Source organism: Oncorhynchus gorbuscha, linkage group LG07 (genome assembly GCF_021184085.1).
Source record: "Oncorhynchus gorbuscha isolate QuinsamMale2020 ecotype Even-year linkage group LG07, OgorEven_v1.0, whole genome shotgun sequence".
NCBI classification, from domain to species: Eukaryota; Metazoa; Chordata; class Actinopteri; order Salmoniformes; family Salmonidae; genus Oncorhynchus; species Oncorhynchus gorbuscha.
Genome location: NC_060179.1, coordinates 72,945,347 through 72,973,314, shown reverse-complemented (window position 1 = coordinate 72,973,314; position 27,968 = coordinate 72,945,347). Strand labels below are relative to the sequence as shown.

At 45.3% G+C, this 27,968-nt stretch overlaps 1 protein-coding gene across 4 annotated transcripts in view; it reads right to left on the bottom strand.

Moving 5' to 3' along the window:
• Positions 1-27,968, bottom strand: part of LOC124040327 (zinc finger matrin-type protein 4-like) — a 184,047-nt gene that overhangs the window by 74,243 nt on the left and 81,836 nt on the right. The gene's annotated exons all lie outside the window — the stretch shown is intronic.

The window sequence follows — 27,968 nt, the reverse complement described above, 5'->3', positions numbered from 1 at the left end:
GAGGAGGAGGTGAGGAATGGTGAGGGCAGGAGAGAGGAGGGAGAGGAGAGAGGATGAGGTGAGGAATGGTGAGGGCAGGAGAGAGGAGGGAGAAGAGAGGATGAGGTGAGAAATGGTGAGGGCAGGAGAGAGGAGGGAGAGGAGAGGAGGAGGTGAGGAATGGTGAGGGCAGGAGAGAGGAGGGAGAGGAGAGGGGGAGGTGAGGAATGGTGAGGGCAGGAGAGAGGAGGGAGAGGAGAGGAGGAGGTGAGGAATGGTGAGGGTAGGAGAGAGTAGGGAGAGGAGAGGAGGAGGTGAGGAATGGTGAGGGCAGGAGAGAGGAGGGAGAGGAGAGAGGATGAGGTGAGGAATGGTGAGGGCAGGAGAGAGGAGGGAGAGGAGAGGAGGAGGTGAGGAATGGTGAGGGCAGGAGAGAGGAGGGAGAGGAGAGGAGGAGGTGAGGAATGGTGAGGGCAGGAGAGAGGAGGGAGAGGAGAGAGGATGAGGTGAGGAATGGTGAGGGCAGGAGAGAGGAGGGAGAGGAGAGGAGGAGGTGAGGAATGGTGAGGGCAGGAGAGAGGGAGGGAGAGGAGAGGAGGAGGTGAGGAATGGTGAGGGCAGGAGAGAGGAGGGAGAGGAGAGGGGGAGGTGAGGAATGGTGAGGGCAGGAGAGAGGAGGGAGAGGAGAGGAGGAGGTGAGGAATGGTGAGGGCAGGAGAGAGTAGGGAGAGGAGAGGAGGAGGTGAGGAATGGTGAGGGCAGGAGAGAGGAGGGAGAGGAGAGGGATGAGGTGAGGAATGGTGAGGGCAGGAGAGAGGAGGGAGAGGAGAGGAGGAGGTGAGGAATGGTGAGGGCAGGAGAGAGGAGGGAGAGGAGAGGAGGAGGTGAGGAATGGTGAGGGCAGGAGAGAGGAGGGAGAGGAGAGGGATGAGGTGAGGAATGGTGAGGGCAGGAGAGAGGAGGGAGAGGAGAGGAGGAGGTGAGGAATGGTGAGGGCAGGAGAGAGGAGGAGGAGAGGAGAGGAGGAGGTGAGGAATGGTGAGGGCAGGAGAGAGGAGGGAGAGGAGAGGAGGAGGTGAGGAATGGTGAGGGCAGGAGAGAGGAGGGAGAGGAGAGGAGGAGATGAGGAATGGTGAGGGCAGGAGAGAGGAGGGAGAGGAGAGGAGGAGGTGAGGAATGGTGAGGGCAGGAGAGAGGAGGGAGAGGAGAGGAGGAGGTGAGAAATGGTGAGGGCAGGAGAGAGGAGGCAGAGGAGAGGAGGAGGTGAGGAATGGTGAGGGCAGGAGAGAGGAGGGATAGGAGAGGAGGAGGTGAGGAATGGTGAGGGCAGGAGAGAGGATGGAGAGGAGAGAGGATGAGGTGAGGAATGGTGAGGGCAGGAGAGAGGAGGGAGAGGAGAGAGGATGAGGTGAGGAATGGTGAGGGCAGGAGAGAGGAGGGAGAAGAGAGAGGATGAGGTGAGGAATGGTGAGGGCAGGAGAGAGGAGGGAGAAGAGAGAGGATGAGGTGAGGAATGGTGAGGGCAGGAGAGAGGAGGGAGAAGAGAGAGGATGAGGTGAGGAATGGTGAGGGCAGGAGAGAGCGGAGAGAGGAGAGAGGGAAGAAGGGGGTGATAGTGACGAGAGGAAAGGAGAGAAAAGGGGTGATGGAGAGGAGAGATGAATGGGGAGATAGAGAAGAGAGGCATGAAGAGAAGAATAGCACAAGGGAAGGAAGAGAGAGAGAGCAGAATAATATACTGTAGGAGGGTAGAAGGTGAAAACAAAAATAAATAAATAAACTTGGCCCAAACAAGAAGACACCATGAAAGTGAAGACTGCTGCATCTCTGGCTGGCTCTCAGTGCTCTGATCCCCCCCACACAGGACATATCAAATATGAATCTGTTCCATTGAGACAAGGTCTCAGTTAACATCACTGTTTGAATATTAATGAGCTACAGTTTGGACACAACTGAAGATGAAAACACACACCACTAGATTCCTCCCTGCCCATCTCTCGTTCTGTCTGCCTTTTCACACCTGATCTTCTCACCCTTTCATCGTCTTTTCATCACCCTACTGGCTCCTTCTGCCATTTCTTTCTCTCCTTCCTGTCTATAACCCCTTCATCTCTCTCCTTCCTGTCTATAACCCCTTCATCTCTCTATCCTTCCTGTCTATAACCCCTTCATCTCTCTATCCTTCCTGTCTATAACCCCTTCATCTCTCTCCTTCCTGTCTATAACCCCTTCATCTCTCTATCCTTCCTGTCTATAACCCCTTCATCTCTCTCCTTCCTGTCTATAACCCCTTCATCTCTCTCCTTCCTGTCTATAACCCCTTCATCTCTCTCCTTCCTGTCTATAACCCCTTCATCTCTCTCCTTCCTATCTATAACCCCTTCATCTCTCTACTTCCAGTCTATAACCCCTTCATCTCTCTCCTTCCTGTCTATAACCCCTTCATCTCTCTCCTTCCTGTCTATAACCCCTTCATCTCTCTCCTTCCTGTCTATAACCCCTTCATCTCTCTCCTTCCTGTCTATAACCCCTTCATCCCCCTCCTTCCTGTCTATAACCCCTTCATCTCTCTCCTTCCTGTCTATAACCCCTTCATCTCTCTCCTTCCTGTCTATCACCACTTCATCTCTCTCTCTCCTTCCTGTCTATAACCCCTTCATCTCTCTCTCCTTCCTGTCTATAACCCCTTCATCTCTCTCTCCTTCCTGTCTATAACCCCTTCATCTCTCTCTCCTTCCTGTCTATAACCCCTTCATCTCTCTCCTTCCTGTCTATAACCCCTTCATCTCTCTCCTTCCTGTCTATCACCACTTCATCTCTCTCTCCTTCCTGTCTATAACCCCTTCATCTCTCTATCCTTCCTGTCTATAACCCCTTCATCTCTCTCCTTCCTGTCTATAACCCCTTCATCTCTCTCCTTCCTGTCTATAACCCCTTCATCTCTCTCCTTCCTGTCTATAACCCCTTCATCTCTCTCCTTCCTGTCTATAACCCCTTCATCTCTCTCTCCTTCCTGTCTATAACCCCTTCATCTCTCTCTCCTTCCTGTCTATAACCCCTTCATCTCTCTCCTTCCTGTCTATAACCCCTTCATCTCTCTCTCCTTTCTGTCTATCACCCCTTCATCTCTCTATCCTTCCTGTCTATGACCCCTTCATCTCTCCCCTTCCTGTCTATAACCCCATCATCTCTCTCTCCTTCCTGTCTATAACCCCTTCATCTCTCTCCTTCCTGTCTATAACCCCTTCATCTCTCTCTCCTTTCTGTCTATCACCCCTTCATCTCTCTATCCTTCCTGTCTATCACCACTTCATCTCTCCCCTTCCTGTCTATAACCCCTTCATCTCTCTCTCATTCCTGTCTATCACCCCTTCATCTCTCTCTCCTCTCCATCATCTCTCTCTCCTTCCTGTCTATCACCACTTCATCTCTCCCCTTCCTGTCTATAACCCCTTCATCTCTCTCTCATTCCTGTCTATCACCCCTTCATCTCTCTCTCCTCTCCATCATCTCTCTCTCCTTCCTGTCTATCACCACTTCATCTCTCCCCTTCCTGTCTATAACCCCTTCATCTCTCTCTCATTCCTGTCTATCACCCCTTCATCTCTCTCTCCTCTCCATCATCTCCATCATCTCTCTCTCCTTCCTGTCTATCACCCCTTCATCCCTCCAAAAGAATGAAGACATTTCAAATGTCATATTATATTTTTCTCTCTCTCCTTCTTGTCTATCACCCCTTCATCTCTCTCTCCTCTCCATCATCTCCATCATCTCTCTCTCCTTCCTGTCTATCACCCCTTCATCCCTCCAAAAGAATAAAGACATTTCAAATGTCATATTATATTTTTCTCTCTCTCCTTCTTGTCTATGTATTTCCACACTCGCTCTGTCTCATCTGTTCACACAGTTTCTCCCTTTCTGCTCTTTCATGCCTTCTCTCTCTCTCTCACCTCTTTTTCATAGAACTTTTCACACCACTGTCTCTCTCTCACTCTCTGCTCAGTCTGTTGGCGCAGTTCTCCTCCTCCCCTTTTTCTCTCACTCTCCTCTCTCTCGTTCAGTCTCTCTTTCCTTTCACACCACTCCCTCTCGCCCAAGTGTCAAATTGAGTCAGAGGAGAGAAACCTTAGAGGACGATGAAGTGCAATAGTAGAAATGTGTCTCCCGCGATGGTATGGTACTGTGTGTGTGTGTGTGTGTGTGTGTGTGTGTGTGTGTGTGTGTGTGTGTGTGTGTGTGTGTGTGTGTGTGTGTGTGTGTGTGTGTGTGTGTGTGTGTGTGTGTGTGTGTGTGTGTGTGTGTGTGTGTGTGTGTGTGTGTGTGTGTGTGTGTGTGTGTGTGTGTGTGTGTGTGTGTGTGTGTGTGTGTGTGTGTGTGTGTGTGTGTGTGTGTGCCGCTGTGTCAGTGTGTGTTAACATCAAATACTGTAGAGGTTCTGAGAGTTTGGTACACCTCTACCTTCCAGCACTGTTTTCTCTCTCTCCTTTCTCAGTCCATCTCGCTCTCTGATCTCCCTGTTATTTTCTCTCACTTTTCTCTGTCTGTTTGTCTCATCTACTGGGTAAATGGTACTCTTTCCATCTCTGTCTGTCTGTCTCATCTACTGGGTAAATGGTACTCTTTCCATCTCTGTCTGTCTGTCTCATCTACTGGGTAAATGGGTACTCTTTCCATCTCTGTCTGTCTGTCTCATCTACTGGGTAAATGGTACTCTTTCCATCTCTGTCTGTCTGTCTCATCTACTGGGTAAATGGTACTCTTTCCATCTCTGTCTGTCTGTCTCATCTACTGGGTAAATGGTACTCTTTCCATCTCTGTCTGTCTGTCTCATCTACTGGGTAAATGGTACTCTTTCCATCTCTGTCTGTCTGTCTCATCTACTGGGTAAATGGTACTCTTTCCATCTCTGTCTGTCTGTCTCATCTACTGGGTAAATGGATACTCTTTCCATCTCTGTCTGTTTGTCTCATCTACTGGGTAAATGGTACTCTTTCCATCTCTGTCTGTCTCATCTACTGGGTAAATGGTACTCTTTCCATCTCTGTCTGTCTGTCTCATCTACTGGGTAAATAGATACTCTTTCCATCTCTGTCTGTTTGTCTCATCTACTGGGTAAATGGTACTCTTTCCATCTCTGTCTGTTTGTCTCATCTACTGGGTAAATGGTACTCTTTCCATCTCTGTCTGTTTGTCTCATCTACTGGGTAAATGGTACTCTTTCCATCTCTGTCTGTTTGTGTCATCTACTGGGTAAATGGTACTCTTTCCATCTCTGTCTGTTTGTCTCATCTACTGGGTAAATGGTACTCTTTACATCTCTGTCTGTCTCATCTACTGGGTAAATGGTACTCTTTCCATCTCTGTCTGTCTGTCTCATCTACTGGGTAAATGGTACTCTTTCCATCTCTGTCTGTCTGTCTCATCTACTGGGTAAATGGTACTCTTTCCATCTCTGTCTGTTTGTCTCATCTACTGGGTAAATGGTACTCTTTCCATCTCTGTCAGTTTGTCTCATCTACTGGGTAAATGGTACTCTTTCCAACTCTGTCTGTTTGTGTCATCTACTGGGTAAATGGTACTCTTTCCATCTCTGTCTGTTTGTCTCATCTACTGGGTAAATGGTACTCTTTCCATCTCTGTCTGTTTGTGTCATCTACTGGGTAAATGGTACTCTTTCCATCTCTGTCTGTTTGTCTCATCTACTGGGTAAATGGTACTCTTTCCATCTCTGTCTGTTTGTCTCATCTACTGGGTAAATGGTACTCTTTCCATCTCTGTCTGTTTGTCTCATCTACTGGGTAAATGGTACTCTTTCCATCTCTGTCTGTCTGTCTCATCTACTGGGTAAATGGTACTCTTTCCATCTCTGTCTGTCTCATCTACTGGGTAAATGGGTATTCTTTCCATCTCTGTCTGTTTGTCTCATCTACTGGGTAAATGGTACTCTTTCCATCTCTGTCTGTCTGTCTCATCTACTGGGTAAATGGTACTCTTTCCATCTCTGTCTGTCTTCTAGTCTCATCTACTGGGTAAATGGTACTCTTTCCATCTCACATGACTGTTTGTGTCATCTACTGGGTAATTATTATTATTATTATTATTAAATGGTATTCTTTCCATCTCTGTCTGTTTGTCTCATCTACTGGGTAAATGGTACTCTTTCATCTCTGTCTGTCTGTCTCATCTACTGGGTAAATGGTAATCTTTCCATCTCTGTCTGTTTGTCTCATCTACTGGGTAAATGGGTATTCTTTCCATCTCTGTCTGTTTGTCTCATCTACTGGGTAAATGGTACTCTTTCCATCTCTGTCTGTCTGTCTCATCTACTGGGTAAATGGTACTCTTTCCATCTCTGTCTGTCTCATCTACTGGGTAAATGGGTATTCTTTCCATCTCTGTCTGTCTGTCCCATCTACTGGGTAAATGGTACTCTTTTCATCTCTGTCTGTCTGTCCCATCTACTGGGTAAATAGGTACTCTTTCCATCTCTGTCTGTTTGTGTCATCTACTGGGTAAATGGTACTCTTTCCATCTCTGTCTGTTTGTCTCATCTACTGGGTAAATAGGTACTCTTTCCATCTCTGTCTGTTTGTCTCATCTACTGGGTAAATGGGTACTCTTTCCATCTCTGTCTGTCGCATCTACTGGGTAAATAGTACTCTTTCCATCTCATCTACTGGGTAAATAGGTACTCTTTTCAACTCTGTCTGTTTGTATCATCTACTGGGTAAATGGGTACTCTTTCCATCTCTGTTTGTCTGTCTCATATACTGGGTAAATGGTACTCTTTCCATCTCTGTCCGTCTGTCTCATCTACTGGGTAAATGGGTACTCTTTCTATCTCTGTCTGTTTGTCTCATCTACTGGGTAAATGGGAACTCTTTCCATCTCTGTCTGTCTGTCTCATCTACTGGGTAAATGGGTACTCTTTCCATCTCTGTTTGTCTGTCTCATATACTGGGTAAATGGTACTCTTTCCATCTCTGTCTGTCTGTCTCATCTACTGGGTAAATGGGTACTCTTTCCATCTCTGTCTGTCGCATCTACTGGGTAAATAGTACTCTTTCCATCTCTGTCTGTCTCATCTACTGGGTAAATAGGTACTCTTTTCAACTCTGTCTGTTTGTATCATCTACTGGGTAAATAGGTACTCTTTTCATCTCTGTCTGTTTGTCTCATCTATTGGGTAAATGGTACTCTTTCTATCTCTGTCTGTTTGTCTCATCTACTGGGTAAATGGGTACTCTTTCCATCTCTGTCTGTCTGTCTCATCTACTGGGTAAATGGGTACTCTTTCCATCTCTGTCTGTCTGTCTCATATACTGGGTAAATGGTACTCTTTCCATCTCTGTCTGTCTGTCTCATCTACTGGGTAAATGGTACTCTTTCCATCTCTGTCTGTCTGTCTCATCTACTGGGTAAATGGTACTCTTTCCATCTCTGTCTGTTTGTCTCATCTACTGGGTAAATGGGTATTCTTTCCATCTCTGTCTGTTTGTCTCATCTACTGGGTAAATGGTACTCTATTCATCTCTGTCTGTCTGTCTCATCTACTGGGTAAATGGTACTCTTTCCGTCTCTGTCTGTCTCATCTACTGGGTAAATGGGTATTCTTTCCATCTCTGTCTGTTTGTCTCATCTACTGGGTAAATGGTACTCTTTCCATCTCTGTCTGTCTGTCTCATATACTGGGTAAATGGTACTCTTTCCATCTCTGTCTGTCTGTCTCATCTACTGGGTAAATGGTACTCTTTCTATCTCTGTCTGTTTGTCTCATCTACTGGGTAAATGGGTACTCTTTCTATCTCTGTCTGTTTGTCTCATCTACTGGGTAAATGGTACTCTTTCCATCTCTGTCTGTCTCATATACTGGGTAAATGGTACTCTTTCCATCTCTGTCTGTCTGTCTCATCTACTGGGTAAATGGTACTCTATTCATCTCTGTCTGTCTGTCTCATCTACTGGGTAAATGGTACTCTTTCCATCTCTGTCTGTCTCATCTACTGGGTAAATGGGTATTCTTTCCATCTCTGTCTGTTTGTGTCATCTACTGGGTAAATGGTACTCTTTCTATCTCTGTCTGTCTGTCTCATCTACTGGGTAAATGGGTACTCTTTTCATCTCTGTCTGTTTGTGTCATCTACTGGGTAAATGGTACTATTTTCATCTCTGTCTGTCTGTCCCATCTACTGGGTAAATAGGTATTCTTTCCATCTCTGTCTGTTTGTGTCATCTACTGGGTAAATGGTACTCTTTCCATCTCTGTCTGTTTGTCTCATCTACTGGGTAAATAGGTACTCTTTTCAACTCTGTCTGTTTGTCTCATCTACTGGGTAAATGGGTACTCTTTCCATCTCTGTCTGTCGCATCTACTGGGTAAATATGTTATGCAGGTGAATGAGGACCCAAAAGCGACTTGGCGAAAACAGAGTATTTAATCCAGTAAAGTTACTTTACAAACAAAAGGCATAATACTACTCGTAATGACGAGAACAGACAGGAGACTTGATCAAGAACTGCAGGTTGCCTCGGGAAGGCACTTGAACGTAGCAGACTCAGACACCTGCTCACCACGCAGCATCTGAGGGAAACACGACACGACAGGGCAATACATAGACACAGCACGGTGAACAATAGATAAGGATCCGACAGGGCAGGAACGGAAAACAAGGGAAGAAATAGGGACTCTAATCAGGGGAAAAGATAAGGAACAGGTGTGGGAAGACTAAATGATGATTAGGGGAATAGGAACAGCTGGGAGCAGGAACGGAACGATAGAGAGAGGAGAGAGAGGGAGGGGGAGAGAGAGGGATAGAAAAAGGGAACGAACCTAATAAGACCAGCAGGGGAAACGAACAGAAGGGAAAGCATAATGACAAGACAATCTAAGACAAAACATGACAGTACCCCCCACTCACCGAGCGCCTCCTGGCGCACTCGAGGAGGAATCCTGGCGGCAACGGAGGAAATCATCAATAAGTGAACGGTCCAGCACGTCCCGAGACGGAACCCAACTCCTCTCCTCAGGACCGTAACCCTCCCAATCCACTAAGTATTGGTGACCCCGTCCCCGAGAACGCATGTCCATGATCTTACGTACCTTGTAAATAGGTGCGCTCTCGACAAGGACGGGAGGGGGGAGGGAAGACGAACGGGGGTGCGAAGAAAGGGCTTGACACAGGAGACATGGAAGACAGGATGGACGCGACGAAGATGTCGCGGAAGAAGCAGTCGCACAGCGACAGGATTGACGACCTGGGAGACACGGAACGGACCAATGAACCGCGGAGTCAACTTACGAGAAGCTGTCGTAAGAGGAAGGTTGCGAGTGGAAAGCCACACTCTCTGGCCGCAACAATACCTTGGACTCTTAATCCTGCGTTTATTGGCGGCTCTCACAGTCTGTGCCCTGTAACGGCAAAGTGCAGACCTCACCCTCCTCCAGGTGCGCTCACAACGTTGGACAAACGCTTGAGCGGAGGGAACGCTGGACTCGGCAAGCTGGGATGAGAACAGAGGAGGCTGGTAACCCAGACTACTCTGAAACGGAGATAACCCGGTAGCAGACGAAGGAAGCGAGTTGTGAGCGTATTCTGCCCAGGGGAGCTGTTCTGCCCAAGACGCAGGGTTTCTGAAAGAAAGGCTGCGTAGTATGCGACCAATCGTCTGATTGGCCCTCTCTGCTTGACCGTTAGACTGGGGATGAAACCCGGAAGAGAGACTGACGGACGCACCAATCAAACGACAGAACTCCCTCCAAAACTGTGACGTGAATTGCGGGCCTCTGTCTGAAACGGCGTCTAACGGGAGGCCATGAATTCTGAACACATTCTCGATAATGATTTGTGCCGTCTCCTTAGCGGAAGGAAGTTTAGCGAGGGGAATGAAATGTGCCGCCTTAGAGAACCTATCGACAACCGTAAGAATCACAGTCTTCCCCGCAGACAAAGGCAGACCGGTAATGAAGTCTAGGGCGATGTGAGACCATGGTCGAGAAGGAATGGGGAGCGGTCTGAGACGACCGGCAGGAGGAGAGTTACCCGACTTAGTCTGCGCGCAGTCCGAACAAGCAGCCACGAAACGGCGCGTGTCACGCTCCTGAGTCGGCCACCAAAAGCGCTGGCGAATAGACGCAAGAGTGCCTCGAACACCGGGATGACCAGTTAACTTGGCAGAGTGAGCCCACTGAAGAACAGCCAGACGAGTGGAAACAGGAACGAAAAGGAGGTTACTAGGACAAGCGCGCGGCGACGCAGTGTGCGTGAGTGCTTGCTTAACCTGTCTTTCAATTCCCCAGACTGTCAACCCGACAACACGCCCATAAGGAAGAATCCCTCGGGATCAATAGAAGCCACAGAAGAACTAAACAGACGGGATAAGGCATCAGGCTTGGTGTTCTTGCTACCCGGACGGTAAGAAATCACAAACTCGAAACGAGCGAAAAACAACGCCCAACGAGCTTGACGGGCATTAAGTCGTTTGGCAGAACGGATGTACTCAAGGTTCTTATGGTCTGTCCAAACGACAAAAGGAACGGTCGCCCCCTCCAACCACTGTCGCCATTCGCCTAGGGCTAAGCGGATGGCGAGCAGTTCACGGTTACCCACATCATAGTTGCGCTCAGATGGCGACAGGCGATGAGAAAAATAAGCGCAAGGATGAACCTTATCGTCAGACTGGAAGCGCTGGGATAGAATGGCTCCCACGCCTACCTCTGAAGCGTCAACCTCGACAATGAATTGTCTAGTGACGTCAGGAGTAACGAGGATAGGAGCGGACGTAAAACGTTCTTTTAGAAGATCAAAAGCTCCCTGGGCGGAACCGGACCACTTAAAACACGTCTTGACAGAAGTAAGAGCTGTGAGAGGGGCAGCAACTTGACCGAAATTACGAATGAAACGCCGATAGAAATTAGCGAAACCTAAAAAGCGCTGCAACTCGACACGTGACCTTGGCACGGGCCAATCACTGACAGCTTGGACCTTAGCGGAATCCATCTGAATGCCTTCAGCAGAAATAACGGAACCGAGAAAAGTCACGGAGGAGACATGAAAAGAGCACTTCTCAGCCTTTACGTAGAGACAATTCTCTAAAAGGCGCTGTAGAACACGTCGAACGTGCTGAACATGAATCTCGAGTGACGGTGAAAAAATCAGGATATCGTCAAGATAGACAAAAACAAAGATGTTCAGCATGTCTCTCAGAACATCATTAACTAATGCCTGAAAAACAGCTGGCGCATTGGCGAGACCAAACGGCAGAACCCGGTACTCAAAATGCCCTAACGTAGTGTTAAACGCCGTTTTCCACTCGTCCCCCTCTCTGATGCGCACGAGATGGTAAGCGTTACGAAGGTCCAACTTAGTAAAGCACCTGGCTCCCTGCAGAATCTCGAAGGCTGATGACATAAGGGGAAGCGGATAACGATTCTTAACCGTTATGTCATTCAGCCCTCGATAATCCACGCAGGGGCGCAGAGTACCGTCCTTCTTCTTAACAAAAGAACCCCGCCCCGGCCGGAGAGGAAGAAGGCACTATGGTACCGGCGTCAAGAGACACAGATAAATAATCCTCGAGAGCCTTACGTTCGGGAGCCGACAGAGAGTATAGTCTACCTCGAGGAGGAGTGGTCCCCGGAAGGAGATCAATACTACAATCATACGACCGGTGAGGAGGAAGGGAGTTGGCTCGGGACCGACTGAAGACCGTGCGCAGATCATGATATTCCTCCGGCACTCCTGTCAAATCGCCAGGTTCCTCCTGAGAAGTGGGGACAGAAGAAATGGGAGGGATGGCAGACATTAAACACTTCACATGACAAGAAACGTTCCAGGATAGGATAGAATTACTAGACCAATTAATAGAAGGATTATGACATACTAGCCAGGGATGACCCAAAACAACAGGTGTAAAAGGTGAACGAAAAATCAAAAAAGAAATAGTCTCACTGTGGTTACCAGATACTGTGAGAGTTAAAGGTAGTGTCTCAAATCTGATACTGGGAAGATGACTACCATCTAAGGCAAACATGGGCGTAGGCTTGTCTAACTGTCTGAAAGGAATGTCATGTTTCCGAGCCCATGCTTCGTCCATGAAACAACCCTCAGCCCCAGAGTCAATCAAGGCACTGCATGTAGCACCCGAACCGGTCCAGCGTAGATGGACCGACATAGTAGTACAGGATCTAGATGAAGAGACCTGAGTAGTAGCGCTCACCAGTAGCCCTCCGCTTACTGATGAGCTCTGGCCTTTTACTGGACATGAATTGACAAAATGTCCATCAAATCCGCAATAGAGGCACAGGCGGCTGGTGATCCTCCGTTCCCTCTCCTTGGTCGAGATGCGAATACCTCCCAGCTGCATGGGCTCAGTCTCTGAGCCAGAGGAGGGAGATGGTTGCGATGCGGAGCAGGGAAACACCGTTGACGCGAGCTCTCTTCTCTCTTCTATCTCTGTCTGTCTGTCTCATCTACTGGGTAAATGGGTACTCTTTTCATCTCTGTCTGTTTGTGTCATCTACTGGGTAAATGGTACTATTTTCATCTCTGTCTGTCTGTCCCATCTACTGGGTAAATAGGTATTCTTTCCATCTCTGTCTGTTTGTGTCATCTACTGGGTAAATGGTACTCTTTCCATCTCTGTCTGTTTGTCTCATCTACTGGGTAAATAGGTACTCTTTTCAACTCTGTCTGTTTGTCTCATCTACTGGGTAAATGGGTACTCTTTCCATCTCTGTCTGTCGCATCTACTGGGTAAATAGTACTCTTTCCATCTCATCTACTGGGTAAATAGGTACTCTTTTCAACTCTGTCTGTTTGTATCATCTACTGGGTAAATAGGTACTCTTTCCATCTCTGTCTGTCTCATCTACTGGGTAAATAGGTACTCTTTTCAACTCTGTCTGTTTGTATCATCTACTGGGTAAATAGGTACTCTTTTCAACTCTGTCTGTTTGTATCATCTACTGGGTAAATAGTACTCTTTCCATCTCTGTCTGTCTCATCTACTGGGTAAATAGGTACTCTTTTCAACTCTGTCTGTTTGTATCATCTACTGGGTAAATAGGTACTCTTTTCATCTCTGTCTGTTTGTCTCATCTATTGGGTAAATGGGTACTCTTTCTATCTCTGTCTGTTTGTCTCATCTACTGGGTAAATGGGTACTCTTTCCATCTCTGTCTGTCTGTCTCATCTACTGGGTAAATGGGTACTCTTTCCATCTCTGTCTGTCTGTCTCATATACTGGGTAAATGGTACTCTTTCCATCTCTGTCTGTCTGTCTCATCTACTGGGTAAATGGTACTCTTTCCATCTCTGTCTGTCTGTCTCATCTACTGGGTAAATGGTACTCTTTCCATCTCTGTCTGTTTGTCTCATCTACTGGGTAAATGGTACTCTTTTCATCTCTGTCTGTTTGTGTCATCTACTGGGTAAATGGTACTCTTTCCATCTCTGTCTGTTTGTCTCATCTACTGGGTAAATGGTACTCTTTCCATCTCTGTCTGTTTGTGTCATCTACTGGGTAAATGGTACTCTTTCCATCTCTGTCTGTTTGTGTCATCTACTGGGTAAATGGTACTCTTTCCATCTCTGTCTGTTTGTGTCATCTACTGGGTAAATGGTAATCTTTCCATCTCTGTCTGTTTGTCTCATCTACTGGGTAAATGGTACTCTTTCCATCTCTGTCTGTTTGTCTCATCTACTGGGTAAATGGTACTCTTTCCATCTCTGTCTGTTTGTGTCATCTACTGGGTAAATGGTACTCTTTCCATCTCTGTCTGTTTGTGTCATCTACTGGGTAAATGGTACTCTTTCCATCTCTGTCTGTTTGTCTCATCTACTGGGTAAATGGTACTCTTTCTATCTCTGTCCCTTTCTCTCCCATTCTCCCTCTCTCTGTCCCTTTCTCTCTCATTCTCCCTCTCGGTCCCTTTCTCTCTCATTCTCCCTCTCTGTCCCTTTCTCTCCCATTCTCTGTGTCCTGTGTGAATTTAAGTATGCTCTCTCTAATTCTCCCTTTCTCTCTTTCTCTCTCTCTCTCTCTCGGAGGACCTGAGCCCTAGCACCATGAATCAGGACTACCTGCATGATGACTCCTTGCTGTCCCCAGTCCACCTGGCCGTGCTGCTGCTCCAGTTTCAACTGTTCTGCCTGCGGCTATGAAGTCCTGACCTGTTCACCAGACGTGCTACCTGTCCCAGACCTGCTGTTTTCAACTCTCTAGAGACAGCAGGAGCGGTAGAGATACTCTGAATTATCGGCTATGAAAAGCCAACTGACATTTACTCTTGAGACGCTGACCTGTTGCACCCTCTACAACCATTGTGATTATTATTATTTGACCCTGCTGGACATCTATAAACATTAGAACATCTTGGCCTTGTTCTGTTATAATCTCCACCTGGCACAGCCAGAAGAGGAATGGCCACCCCTCATAGCCTGGTTCCTCTTTAGGTTTCCTTCTAGGTTCTTGCTTTTCTAGGGAGTTTTTCCTAGCCACTGTGTTTTTACACCTGCATTGCTTGCTGTTTGGGGTTTTAGGCTGGGTTTCTGAACGGCACTTTGAGATATCAGCTGTCAGCTAACTCGCTGTCCTTTTCTCTCTCATTCCCCCTCTATCTCTCGGTCCATTTCTCCCTCTTTCTCCCTCCATGGCTCTGTCCCTTTCTCCCTCATTTTCTCTCTATCACTCTGTCCCTGTACTTGTCTTAATCTTCCTCCTTTCCTGTCTCTCCGTGATCGTTTCCTTTGGTCTTCCTTCCCTGTATGTGTACTACAGAGTGACAACTACAGTACCTCTGAGTATTAGTTTGTGCATAATGACTGGAATGTGTGTGTTGGTATCCGTCAAATCCTTCAAAAACAGTATCAAAACAAAACAGACGTTCTTTATTTCTGGGTTTATCACGGGAGCTCTAGGCCTCATGAGGATGGTTCGGTTCAGTGTGTGTGTGTGTGTGTGTGTGTGTGTGTGTGTGTGTGTGTGTGTGTGTGTGTGTGTGTGTGTGTGTGTGTGTGTGTGTGTGTGTGTGTGTGTGTGTGTGTGTGTGTGTGTGTGTGTGTGTGCTCCTCTCTTTATTCCTGCTTCCTCTCTAAAAGTATCCCCTCATCTCTTTATTCCTGCTTCCTCTCTAAACGTATCCCCTCCTCTCTTTATTCCTGCTTCCTCTCCTCTCTAAAAGTATCCCCTCCTCTCTTTATTCCTGCTTCATCTCCTCTCTAAAAGTATCCCTCCTCTCTTTATTCCTGCTTCCCCTCCTCTCTTTATTCCTGCTTCCTCTCTTCTCTAAAAGTATCCCCTCCTCTCTTTATTCCTGCTTCCTCTCCTCTCTAATAGTATTAATTCCTCTCTTTATTCCTGCTTCCTCTCCTCTCTAAAAGTATCCCCTCCTCTCTTTATTCCTGCTTACTCTCCGCTCTAAAAGTATCCCTCCTCTCTTTATTCCTGCTTCCTCTCTAAAAGTATCCCCTCCTCTCTTTATTCCTGCTTCCTCTCTAAAAGTATCCCTCCTCTCTTTATTCCTGCTTCCTCTCTAAAAGTATCCCTCCTCTCTTTATTCCTGCTTCCTCTCTAAAAGTATCCCTCCTATCTTTATTCCTGCTTCCTCTCCTCTCTAAAAGTACCCCTCCTTTCTTTATTAATGCTTCCTCTCCTCTCTAAAAGTATCCCTCCTCTCTTTATTCCTGCTTCCTATCCTCTCTTTATTCCTGCTTTCTCTCCTCTCTAAAAGTACCCCTCCTTTCTTTATTAATGCTTCCTCTCCTCTCTAAAAGTATCCCTCCTCTCTTTATTCCTGCTTCCTCTCCACTCCAAAAGTATCCCTCCTCTCTTTATTCCTGCTTCCTCTCCTCTCTAAAAGTATCCCCTCCTCTCTTTATTCCTGCTCCCTCTCCTCTCTAAAAGTATCCCCTCCTCTCTTTATTCCTGCTTCCTCTCCTCTCTAAAAGTATCCCTCCTCTCTTTATTCCTGCTTCCTCTCTAAAAGTATCCCCTTCTCTCTTTATTCCTGCTTCCTCTCCTCTCTAAAAGTATCCCCTCCTCTCTTTATTCTTGCTTCCTATCCTCTCTTTATTCCTGCTTCCTCTCTAAAAGTATCCCATCCTCTCTTTATTCCTGCTTCCTCTCCTCTCTAAAAGTATCCCTCCTCTCTTTATTCCTGCTTCCTCTCTAAAAGTATCCCCTCATCTCTTTATTCCTGCTTCCTCTCTAAAAGTATTCCCTCCTCTCTTTATTCCTGCTTCCTCTCCTCTCTAAAAGTATCCCCTCCTCTCTTTATTCCTGCTTCCTCTCTAAAAGTATCCCTCCTCTCTTTATTCCTGCTTCCACTCTAAAAATATCCCTCCTCTCTTTATTCCTGCTTCCTCTCTAAAAGTATCCCTCCTATCTTTATTCCTGCTTCCTCTCCTCTCTAAAAGTATCCCCTCCTCTCTTTATTCCTGCTTCCTCTCCTCTCTAAAAGTATCCCCTCCTACCTTTATTCCTGCTTCCTCTCCTCTCTAAAAGTATACCTCCTCTCTTTATTCCTGCTTCCTATCCTCTCTTTATTCCTGCTTCCTCTCCACTCTAAAAGTATCCCTCCTCTCTTTATTCCTGCTTCCTCTCCTCTCTAAAAGTATCCCCTCCTCTCTTTATTCCTACTTCCTCTCCTCTCTAAAAGTATCCCCTCCTCTCTTTATTCCTGCTTCCTCTCCATTCTAAAAGTATCCCCTCATCTCTTTATTCCTGCTTCCTCTCTAAAAGTATCCCTCCTCTCTTTCTTCCTGCTTCCTGCTTCCTCTCTAAAAGTATCCCTCCTCTCTTTATTCCTGCTTCCTCTCCTCTCTAAAAGTATCCCCTCATCTCTTTATTCCTGCTTCCTCTCTAAAAGTATCCCCTCCTCTCTTTATTCCTGCTTCCTCTCCTCTCTAAAGTATCCCCTCCTCTCTTTATTCCTGCTTCCTCTCCTCTCTAAAAGTATCCCTCCTCTCTTTATTCCTGCTTCTCTCTAAAAGTATCCTCTTTATTCCTGCTTCCTCCTCTTTTATTCCTGCTTTCTCTCCTCTCTAAAGTATCCCCTCCTTTCTTTATTAATGCTTCCTCTCCTCTCTAAAAGTATCCCTCCTCTCTTTATTCCTGCTTCCTCTCCTAAAAGTATCCCTCCTCTCTTTATTCCTGCTTCCTCTCTAAAAGTATCCCCTCCTCTCTTTATTCCTGCTTCCTCTCCTCTCTAAAAGTATCCCCTCCTCTCTTTATTCCTGCTTCCTCTCCTCTCTAAAAGTATCCCTCCTCTCTTTATTCCTGCTTCCTCTCCTCTCTAAAAGTATCCCCCTCTCTTTATTCCTGCTTCCTCTCCTCTCTAAAAGTATCCCCTCCTCTCTTTATTCCTGCTTCTCTCCTCTCTAAAAGTATCCCTCCTCTCTTTATTCCTGCTTCCTCTCTAAAAGTATCCCATCCTCTTCCTCTCTAAAAGTATCCCTCCTCCTTTATTCCTGCTTCCTCTCTAAAAGTATCCCATCATCTCTTTATTCCTCTTCCTCTCTAAAAGTATCCCCTCCTCTCTTTATTCCTGCTTCCTCTCCTCTCTAAAAGTATCCCTCCTCTCTTTATTCCTGCTTCCTCTCTAAAAGTATCCTCCTCTCTTTATTCCTGCTTCCTCTCCTCTCTAAAAGTATCCCCTCCTCTCTTTATTCTTTATTCCTCCTCCTTTATTCCTGCTTCCTCTCTAAAAGTATCCCTCCTCTCTTTATTCCTGCTTCCTCTCCTCTCTAAAAGTATCCCCTCCTCCTTTATTCCTGCTTCCTCTCCTCTCTAAAAGTATCCCTCTCTCTTTATTCCTGCTTCCTATCCTCTCTTTATTCCTGCTTCCTCTCCTCTCTAAAAGTATCCCCTCCTTTCTTTATTCTTCCTCTCCTCTCTAAAAGTATCCCTCCTCTCTTTATTCCTGCTTCCTCTCTAAAAGTATCCCATCCTCTCTTTATTCCTGCTTCCTCTCCTCTCTAAAAGTATCCCTCCTCTCTTTATTCCTGCTTCCTCTCTAAAAGTATCCCATCATCTCTTTATTCCTGCTTCCTCTCTAAAAGTATCCCTCCTCTCTTTATTCCTGCTTCCTCTCTCTAAAAGTATCCTCCTCTCTTTATTCCTGCTTCCTCTCTAAAAGTATCCCTCCTCTCTTTATTCCTGCTTCCTCTCTCTCTAAAAGTATCCCCTCCTACCTTTATTCCTGCTTCCTCTCCTCTCTAAAAGTATCCCTCCTCTCTTTATTCCTGCTTCCTCCTCTCTAAAAGTATCCCCTCCTCTCTTTATTCCTGCTTCCTCTCCTCTCTAAAAGTATCCCTCCTCTCTTTATTCCTGCTTCCTCTCTAAAAGTATCCCATCCTCTCTTTATTCCTGCTTCCTCTCTCTCTAAAAGTATCCCTCCTCTCTTTATTCCTGCTTCCTCTCTAAAAGTATCCCATCATCTCTTTATTCCTGCTTCCTCTCTAAAAGTATCCCTCCTCTCTTTATTCCTGCTTCCTCTCCTCTCTAAAAGTATCCCCTCCTATCTTTATTCCTGCTTCCTCTCCTCTCTAAAAGTATCCCTCCTCTCTTTATTCCTGCTTCCTCTCCCTCTCTATCCTCTCTAAAAGTATCCCTCCTCTCTTTATTCCTGCTTCCTCTCCTCTCTAAAAGTATCCCTCCTCTCTTTATTCCTGCTTCCTATCCTCTCTTTATTCCTGCTTTCTCTCCTCTCTAAAAGTATCCCCTCCTTTCTTTATTAATGCTTACTCTCCTCTCTAAAAGTATCCCTCCTCTCTTTATTCCTGCTTCCTCTCCTCTCTAAAAGTATCCCTCCTCTCTTTGTTCCTGCTTCCTCTCCACTCTAAAAGTATCCTCTCTTTTTATTCCTGCTTCCTCTCTAAAAGTATCCCATCCTCTCTTTATTCCTGCTTCCTCTCCTCTCTAAAAGTATCCCTCCTCTCTTTATTCCTGCTTCCTCTCTAAAAGTATCCCATCATCTCTTTATTCCTGCTTCCTCTCTAAAAGTATCCCTCCTCTCTTTATTCCTGCTTCCTCTCCTCTCTAAAAGTATCCCCTCCTCTCTTTATTCCTGCTTCATCTCCTCTCTAAAAGTATCCCTCCTCTCTTTATTCCTGCTTCCTCTCCTCTCTAAAAGTATCCCTCCTCTCTTTATTCCTGCTTCCTCTAAAATTATCCCTCCTCTTTCATTCCTGCTTCCTCTCCTCTCTAAAAGTATCCCTCCTCTCTTTATTCCTGCTTCCTCTCCTCTCTAAAAGTATCCCCTCCTTTTATTCCTGCTTCCTCTTTATTCCTGCTCCTCCTCTTTATTCCTGCTTCCTAAAAGTATCCCCTCCTCTCTTTATTCCTGCTTCCTCTCCTCTCTAAAAGTATTAATTCCTCTCTTTATTCCTGCTTCCTCTCCTCTCTAAAAGTATCCCCTCCTCTCTTTATTCCTGCTTCCCTCCGCTCTAAAAGTATCCCTCCTCTCTTTATTCCTGCTTCCTCTCTAAAAGTATCCCCTCCTCTCTTTATTCCTGCTTCCTCTCTAAAAGTAAAAAAGTATCCCTCCTCTCTTTATTCCTGCTTCCTCTCTAAAAGTATCCCTCCTCTCTTTATTCCTGCTTCCTATCCTCTCTAAAAGTATCCCCTCCTATCTTTATTCCTGCTTCCTCTCCTCTCTAAAAGTATCCCTCCTCTCTTTATTCCTGCTTCCTATCCTCTCTTTATTCCTGCTTTCTCTCCTCTCTAAAAGTATCCCTCCTTTCTTTATTAATGCTTCCTCTCCTCTCTAAAAGTATCCCTCCTCTCTTTATTCCTGCTTCCTCTCCACTCCAAAAGTATCCCTCCTCTCTTTATTCCTGCTTCCTCTCCTCTCTAAAAGTATCCCCTCCTCTCTTTATTCCTGCTCCCTCTCCTCTCTAAAAGTATCCCCTCCTCTCTTTATTCCTGCTTCCTCTCCTCTCTAAAAGTATCCCTCCTCTCTTTATTCCTGCTTCCTCTCTAAAAGTATCCCCTTCTCTCTTTATTCCTGCTTCCTCTCCTCTCTAAAAGTATCCCCTCCTCTCTTTATTCTTGCTTCCTATCCTCTCTTTATTCCTGCTTCCTCTCTAAAAGTATCCCATCCTCTCTTTATTCCTGCTTCCTCTCCTCTCTAAAAGTATCCCTCCTCTCTTTATTCCTGCTTCCTCTCTAAAAGTATCCCCTCATCTCTTTATTCCTGCTTCCTCTCTAAAAGTATTCCCTCCTCTCTTTATTCCTGCTTCCTCTCCTCTCTAAAAGTATCCCCTCCTCTCTTTATTCCTGCTTCCTCTCTAAAAGTATCCCTCCTCTCTTTATTCCTGCTTCCACTCTAAAAATATCCCTCCTCTCTTTATTCCTGCTTCCTCTCTAAAAGTATCCCTCCTCTCTTTATTCCTGCTTCCTCTCCTCTCTAAAAGTATCCCCTCCTCTCTTTATTCCTGCTTCCTCTCCTCTCTAAAAGTATCCCCTCCTACCTTTATTCCTGCTTCCTCTCCTCTCTAAAAGTATACCTCCTCTCTTTATTCCTGCTTCCTATCCTCTCTTTATTCCTGCTTCCTCTCCACTCTAAAAGTATCCCTCCTCTCTTTATTCCTGCTTCCTCTCCTCTCTAAAAGTATCCCTCCTCTCTTTATTCCTACTTCCTCTCCTCTCTAAAAGTATCCCCTCCTCTCTTTATTCCTGCTTCCTCTCCATTCTAAAAGTATCCCCTCATCTCTTTATTCCTGCTTCCTCTCTAAAAGTATCCCTCCTCTCTTTCTTCCTGCTTCCTCTCCTCTCTAAAAGTATCCCTCCTCTCTTTATTCCTGCTTCCTCTCTAAAAGTATCCCCTCATCTCTTTATTCCTGCTTCCTCTCTAAAAGTATCCCCTCCTCTCTTTATTCCTGCTTCCTCTCCTCTCTAAAAGTATCCCCTCCTCTCTTTATTCCTGTTCATCTCCTCCTAAAAGTATCCCTCCTCTCTTTATTCCTGCTTCCTCTCTAAAAGTATCCCTCCTCTCTTTATTCCTGCTTCCTCTCTAAAAGTATCCCCTCCTCTCTTTATTCCTGCTTCCTCTCCTCTCTAAAAGTATCCCCTCCTCTCTTTATTCCTGCTTCCTCTCCTCTCTAAAAGTATCCCTCCTCTCTTTATTCCTGCTTCCTCTCTAAAAGTACTCCCTACTCTCTTTATTCCTGCTTCCTCTCCTCTCTAAAAGTATCCCCTCCTCTCTTTATTCCTGCTTCCTCTCTTCTCTAAAAGTATCCCCTCCTCTCTTTATTCCTGCTTCCTCTCCTCTCTAATAGTATCAATTCCTCTCTTTATTCCTGCTTCCTATCCTCTCTTTATTCCTGCTTTCTCTCCTCTCTAAAAGTACCCCTCCTTTCTTTATTAATGCTTCCTCTCCTCTCTAAAAGTATCCCTCCTCTCTTTATTCCTGCTTCCTCTCCTCTCTAAAAGTATCCCCTCCTCTCTTTATTCCTGCTCCCTCTCCTCTCTAAAAGTATCCCCTCCTCTCTTTATTCCTGCTTCCTCTCCTCTCTAAAAGTATCCCCTCCTCTCTTTATTCTTGCTTCCTATCCTCTCTTTATTCCTGCTTCCTCTCTAAAAGTATCCCCTTCTCTCTTTATTCCTGCTTCCTCTCCTCTCTAAAAGTATCCCCTCCTCTCTTTATTCTTGCTTCCTATCCTCTCTTTAAAAGTATCCCATCCTCTCTTTATTCCTGCTTCCTCTCTCTCTAAAAGTATCCCTCCTCTCTTTATTCCTGCTTCCTCTCTTCTCTAAAAGTATCCCCTCCTCTCTTTATTCCTGCTTCCTCTCCTCTCTAAAGTATCCCCTCCTCTCTTTATTCCTGCTTCCTCTCCTCTCTAAAAGTATCCCTCCTCTCTTTATTCCTGCTTCCTCTCCTCTCTAAAAGTATCCCTCTCTTTATTCCTGCTTCCTATCCTCTTTTATTCCTGCTTCTCTCCTCTCTAAAAGTATCCCTCCTTTCTTTATTCCTGCTTCCTCTCCTCTCTAAAAGTATCCCTCCTCTCTTTATTCCTGCTTCCTCTCCTCTCTAAGTATCCCCTCCTCTCTTTATTCCTGCTTCCTCTCCTCTCTAAAAGTATCCCCTCCTCTCTTTATTCTTGCTTCCTATCCTCTCTTTATTCCTGCTTCCTCTCTAAAAGTATCCCATCCTCTCTTTATTCCTGCTTCCTCTCCTCTCTAAAAGTATCCCTCCTCTCTTTATTCCTGCTTCCTCTCTAAAAGTATCCCTCCTCTCTTTATTCCTGCTTCCTCTCTAAAAATATCCCTCCTCTCTTTATTCCTGCTTCCTCTCTAAAAGTATCCCTCCTATCTTTATTCCTGCTTCCTCTCCTCTCTAAAAGTATCCCCTCCTCTCTTTATTCCTGCTTCCTCTCCTCTCTAAAAGTATCCCCTCCTACCTTTATTCCTGCTTCCTCTCCTCTCTAAAAGTATACCTCCTCTCTTTATTCCTGCTTCCTATCATCTCTTTATTCCTGCTTCCTCTCCACTCTAAAAGTATCCCTCCTCTCTTTATTCCTGCTTCCTCTCCTCTCTAAAAGTATCCCCTCCTCTCTTTATTCCTACTTCCTCTCCTCTCTAAAAGTATCCCCTCCTCTCTTTATTCCTGCTTCCTCTCCATTCTAAAAGTATCCCCTCATCTCTTTATTCCTGCTTCCTCTCTAAAAGTATCCCTCCTCTCTTTCTTCCTGCTTCCTCTCCTCTCTAAAAGTATCCCTCTCTTTATTCCTGCTTCCTCTCTAAAAGTATCCCCTCATCTCTTTATTCCTGCTTCCTCTCTAAAAGTATCCCCTCCTCTCTTTATTCCTGCTTCCTCTCCTCTCTAAAAGTATCCCCTCCTCTCTTTATTCCTGCTTCATCTCCTCTCTAAAAGTATCCCTCCTCTCTTTATTCCTGCTTCCTCTCTAAAAGTATCCATCTTCTCTTTATTCCTGCTTCCTCTCTAAAAGTATCCCCTCCTCTCTTTATTCCTGCTTCCTCTCCTCTCTAAAAGTATCCCCTCCCTCTCCTTATTCCTGCTTCCTCTCCTCTATAAAAGTATCCCTCCTCTCTTTATTCCTGCTTCCTCTCCTCTCTAAAAGTATCCCCTCCTCTCCTTATTCCTGCTTCCTCTCCTCTCTAAAAGTATCCCCTCCTCTCTTTATTCTTGCTTCCTCTCCTCTCTAAAAGTATCCCTCCTCTCTTTATTCCTGCTTCCTCTCCTCTCTTTATTCCTGCTTCCTCTCCTCTCTAAAAGTATCCCCTCCTCTCTTTATTCCTGCTTCCTCTCTTCTCTAAAAGTATCCCCTCCTCTCTTTATTCCTGCTTCCTCTCCTCTCTAATAGTATCAATTCCTCTCTTTATTCCTGCTTCCTCTCCTCTCTAAAAGTATCCCCTCCTCTCTTTATTCCTGCTTACTCTCCGCTCTAAAAGTATCCCTCTCTTTATTCCTGCTTCCTATCCTCTCTTTATTCCTGCTTTCTCTCCTCTCTAAAAGTACCCCTCCTTTCTTTATTAATGCTTCCTCTCCTCTCTAAAAGTATCCCTCCTCTCTTTATTCCTGCTTCCTCTCCTCTCTAAAAGTATCCCCTCCTCTCTTTATTCCTGCTCCCTCTCCTCTCTAAAAGTATCCCCTCCTCTCTTTAATCCTGCTTCCTCTCCACTCTAAAAGTATCCCCTCCTACCTTTATTCCTGCTTCCTCTCCTCTCTAAAAGTATCCCTCCTCTCTTTATTCCTGCTTCCTCTCCACTCTAAAAGTATCCCTCCTCTCTTTATTCCTGCTTCCTCTCCTCTCTAAAAGTATCCCCTCCTCTCTTTATTCCTACTTCCTCTCCTCTCTAAAAGTATCCCTCCTCTCTTTACTCCTGCTTCCTCTCTAAAAGTATCCCATCCTTGCTTCCTCTCGTCTCTAAAAGTATCCCTCCTCTCTTTATTCCTGCTTCCTCTCTAAAAGTATCCCATCATCTCTTTATTCCTGCTTCCTCTCTAAAAGTATCCCCTCCTCTCTTTATTCCTGCTTCCTCTCCTCTCTAAAAGTATTCCCTCCTCTCTTTATTCCTGCTTCCTCTCTAAAAGTATTCTCTCCTCTCTTTATTCCTGCTTCCTCTCCTCTCTAAAAGTATCCCCTCCTCTCTTTATTCCTGCTTCCTCTCTAAAAGTATCCCTCCTCTCTTTATTCCTGCTTCCTCTCTAAAAGTATCCCTCCTATCATTATTCCTGCTTCCTCTCCTCTCTAAAAGTATCCCCTCCTACCTTTATTCCTGCTTCCTCTCCTCTCTAAAAGTATCCCTCCTCTCTTTATTCCTGCTTCCTATCCTCTCTTTATTCCTGCTTTCTCTCCTCTCTAAAAGTACCCCTCCTTTCTTTATTAATGCTTCCTCTCCTCTCTAAAAGTATCCCTCCTCTCTTTACTCCTGCTTCCTCTCTAAAAGTATCCCATCCTCTCTTTATTCCTGCTTCCTCTCGTCTCTAAAAGTATCCCTCCTCTCTTTATTCCTGCTTCCTCTCTAAAAGTATCCCATCATCTCTTTATTCCTGCTTCCTCTCTAAAAGTATCCCCTCCTCTCTTTATTCCTGCTTCCTATCCTCTCTAAAAGTATTCCCTCCTCTCTTTATTCCTGCTTCCTCTCTAAAAGTATCCCTCCTATCTTTATTCCTGCTTCCTCTCCTCTCTAAAAGTATCCCCTCCTACCTTTATTCCTGCTTCCTCTCCTCTCTAAAAGTATCCCTCCTCTCTTTATTCCTGCTTCCTATCCTCTCTTTATTCCTGCTTTCTCTCCTCTCTAAAAGTACCCCTCCTTTCTTTATTAATGCTTACTTCCTCTCTAAAAGTATCCCTCCTCTCTTTACTCCTGCTTCCTCTCTAAAAGTATCCCATCCTCTCTTTATTCCTGCTTCCTCTCCTCTCTAAAAGTATCCCTCCTCTCTTTATTCCTGCTTCCTCTCTAAAAGTATCCCATCATCTCTTTATTCCTGCTTCCTCTCTAAAAGTATCCCCTCCTATCTTTATTCCTGCTTCCTCTCCTCTCTAAAAGTATCCCTCCTCTCTTTATTCCTGCTTCCTATCCTCTCTTTATTCCTGCTTTCTCTCCTCTCTAAAAGTACCCCTCCTTTCTTTATTAATGCTTACTCTCCTCTTTAAAAGTATCCCTCCTCTCTTTATTCCTGCTTCCTCTCCTCTCTAAAAGTATCCCTCCTCTCTTTGTTCCTGCTTCCTCTCCACTCTAAAAGTATCCCTCCTCTCTTTACTCCTGCTTCCTCTCTAAAAGTATCCCATCCTCTCTTTATTCCTGCTTCCTCTCGTCTCTAAAAGTATCCCTCCTCTCTTTATTCCTGCTTCCTCTCTAAAAGTATCCCATCATCTCTTTATTCCTGCTTCCTCTCTAAAAGTATCCCCTCTCTCTTTATTCCTGCTTCCTCTCCTCTCTAAACGTATCCCCTCCTCTCTTTATTCCTGCTTCATCTCCTCTCTAAAAGTATCCCTCCTCTCTTTATTCCTGCTTCCTCTCCTCTCTAAAAGTATCCCTCCTCTCTTTATTCCTGCTTCCTCTCTAAAATTATCCACTCCTCTCTTCATTCCTGCTTCCTCTCCTCTCTAGAAGTATCCCCTCCTCTCTTTATTCCTGCTTCCTCTCCGCTCTAAAAGTATCCATCCTCTCTTTATTCCTGCTTCCTCTCCTCTCTAAAAGTATCCCTCCTCTCTTTATTCCTGCTTCCTCTCCTCTCTAAAAGTATCCCCTCCTCTCTTTATTCCTGCTTCCTCTCCTCTCTAAACGTATCCCCTCCTCTCTTTATTCCTGCTTCATCTCCTCTCTAAAAGTATCCCTCCTCTCTTTATTCCTGCTTCCTCTCCTCTCTAAAAGTATCCCTCCTCTCTTTATTCCTGCTTCCTCTCTAAAATTATCCACTCCTCTCTTCATTCCTGCTTCCTCTCCTCTCTAGAAGTATCCCCTCCTCTCTTTATTCCTGCTTCCTCTCCGCTCTAAAAGTATCCATCCTCTCTTTATTCCTGCTTCCTCTCCTCTCTAAAAGTATCCCTCCTCTCTTTATTCCTGCTTCCTCTCCTCTCTAAAAGTATCCCCTCCTCTCTTTATTCCTGCTTCCTCTCCTCTATAAAAGTATCCCTCTCTTTATTCCTGCTTCCTCTCTAAAAGTATCCCTCCTCTCTTTATTCCTGCTTCCTATCCTCTCTTTATTCCTGCTTCCTCTCTAAAAGTATCCCTCCTATCTTTATTCCTGCTTCCTCTCCTCTCTAAAAGTATCCCCTCCTACCTTTATTCCTGCTTCCTCTCCTCTCTAAAACTATCCCTCCTCTCTTTATTCCTGCTTCCTATCCTCTCTTTATTCCTGCTTTCTCTCCTCTCTAAAAGTACCCCTCCTTTCTTTATTAATGCTTACTCTCCTCTCTAAAAGTATCCCTCCTCTCTTTATTCCTGCTTCCTCTCCTCTCTAAAAGTATCCCTCCTCTCTTTATTCCTGCTTCCTCTCCACTCTAAAAGTATCCCTCCTCTCTTTATTCCTGCTTCCTCTCCTCTCTAAAAGCATCCCCTCCTCTCTTTATTCCTACTTCCTCTCCTCTCTAAAAGTATCCCTCCTCTCTTTACTCCTGCTTCCTCTCTAAAAGTATCCCATCCTCTCTTTATTCCTGCTTCCTCTCCTCTCTAAAAGTATCCCTCCTCTCTTTATTCCTGCTTCCTCTCTACAAGTATCCCCTCATCTCTTTATTCCTGCTTCCTCTCTAAAAGTATCCCCTCCTCTCTTTATTCCTGCTTCCTCTCCTCTCTAAAAGTATCCCCTCCTCTCTTTATTCCTGCTTCATCTCCTCTCTAAAAGTATCCCTCCTCTCTTTATTCCTGCTTCCTCTCCTCTCTAAAAGTATCCCTCCTCTCTTTATTCCTGCTTCCTCTCTAAAATTATCTACTCCTCTCTTTATTCCTGCTTCCTCTCCTCTCTAGAAGTATCCCCTCCTCTCTTTATTCCTGCTTCCTCTCCGCTCTAAAAGTATCCATCCTCTCTTTATTCCTGCTTCCTCTCCTCTCTAAAAGTATCCCTCCTCTCTTTATTCCTGCTTCCTCACCTCTCTAAAAGTATCCCCTCCTCTCTTTATTCCTGCTTCCTCTCTAAAAGTATCCCTCTCTTTCTTCCTGCTTCCTCTCCTCTCTAAAAGTATCCCTCCTCTCTTTATTCCTGCTTCCTCTCTAAAAGTATCCCCTCATCTCTGTATTCCTGCTTCCTCTCTAAAAGTATCCCCTCCTCTCTTTATTCCTGCTTCCTCTCTAAAAGTATCTCTCTCTTCCTAAAAGTATCCCTCCTCTCTTTATTCTTTAAAAGTTCCTGCTTCCTCTCCTCTCTAAAAGTATCCCTCCTCTCTTTATTCCTGCTTCCTCTCTAAAAGTATCCCCTCCTCTCTTTATTCCTGCTTCCTCTCCTCTCTAGAAGTATCCCCTCCTCTCTTTATTCCTGCTTCCTCTCCTCTCTAAATGTATCCCCTCCTCTCTTTATTCTTGCTTCTTCTCCTCTCTAAAAGTATCCCTCCTCTCTTTATTCCTGCTTCCTCTCCTCTCTTTATTCCTGCTTCCTCTCCTCTCTAAAAGTATCCCCTCCTCTCTTTATTCCTGCTTCCTCTCCTCTCTAAAAGTATCCCTCCTCTCTTTATTCCTGCTTCCTCTCTAAAAGTATCCCCTCCTCTCTTTATTCCTGCTTCCTCTCTAAAAGTATCCCTCCTCTCTTTATTCCTGCTTCCTCTCTAAAAGTATCCCCTCCTCTCTTTATTCCTGCTTCCTCTCTAAAAGTATCCCCTCCTCTCTTTATTCTTGCTTCCTATCCTCTCTTTATTCCTGCTTCCTCTCTAAAAGTATCCCATCCTCTCTTTATTCCTGCTTCCTCTCCTCTCTAAAAGTATCCCTCCTCTCTTTATTCCTGCTTCCTCTCTAAAAGTATCCCCTCATCTCTTTATTCCTGCTTCCTCTCTAAAAGTATTCCCTCCTCTCTTTATTCCTGCTTCCTCTCC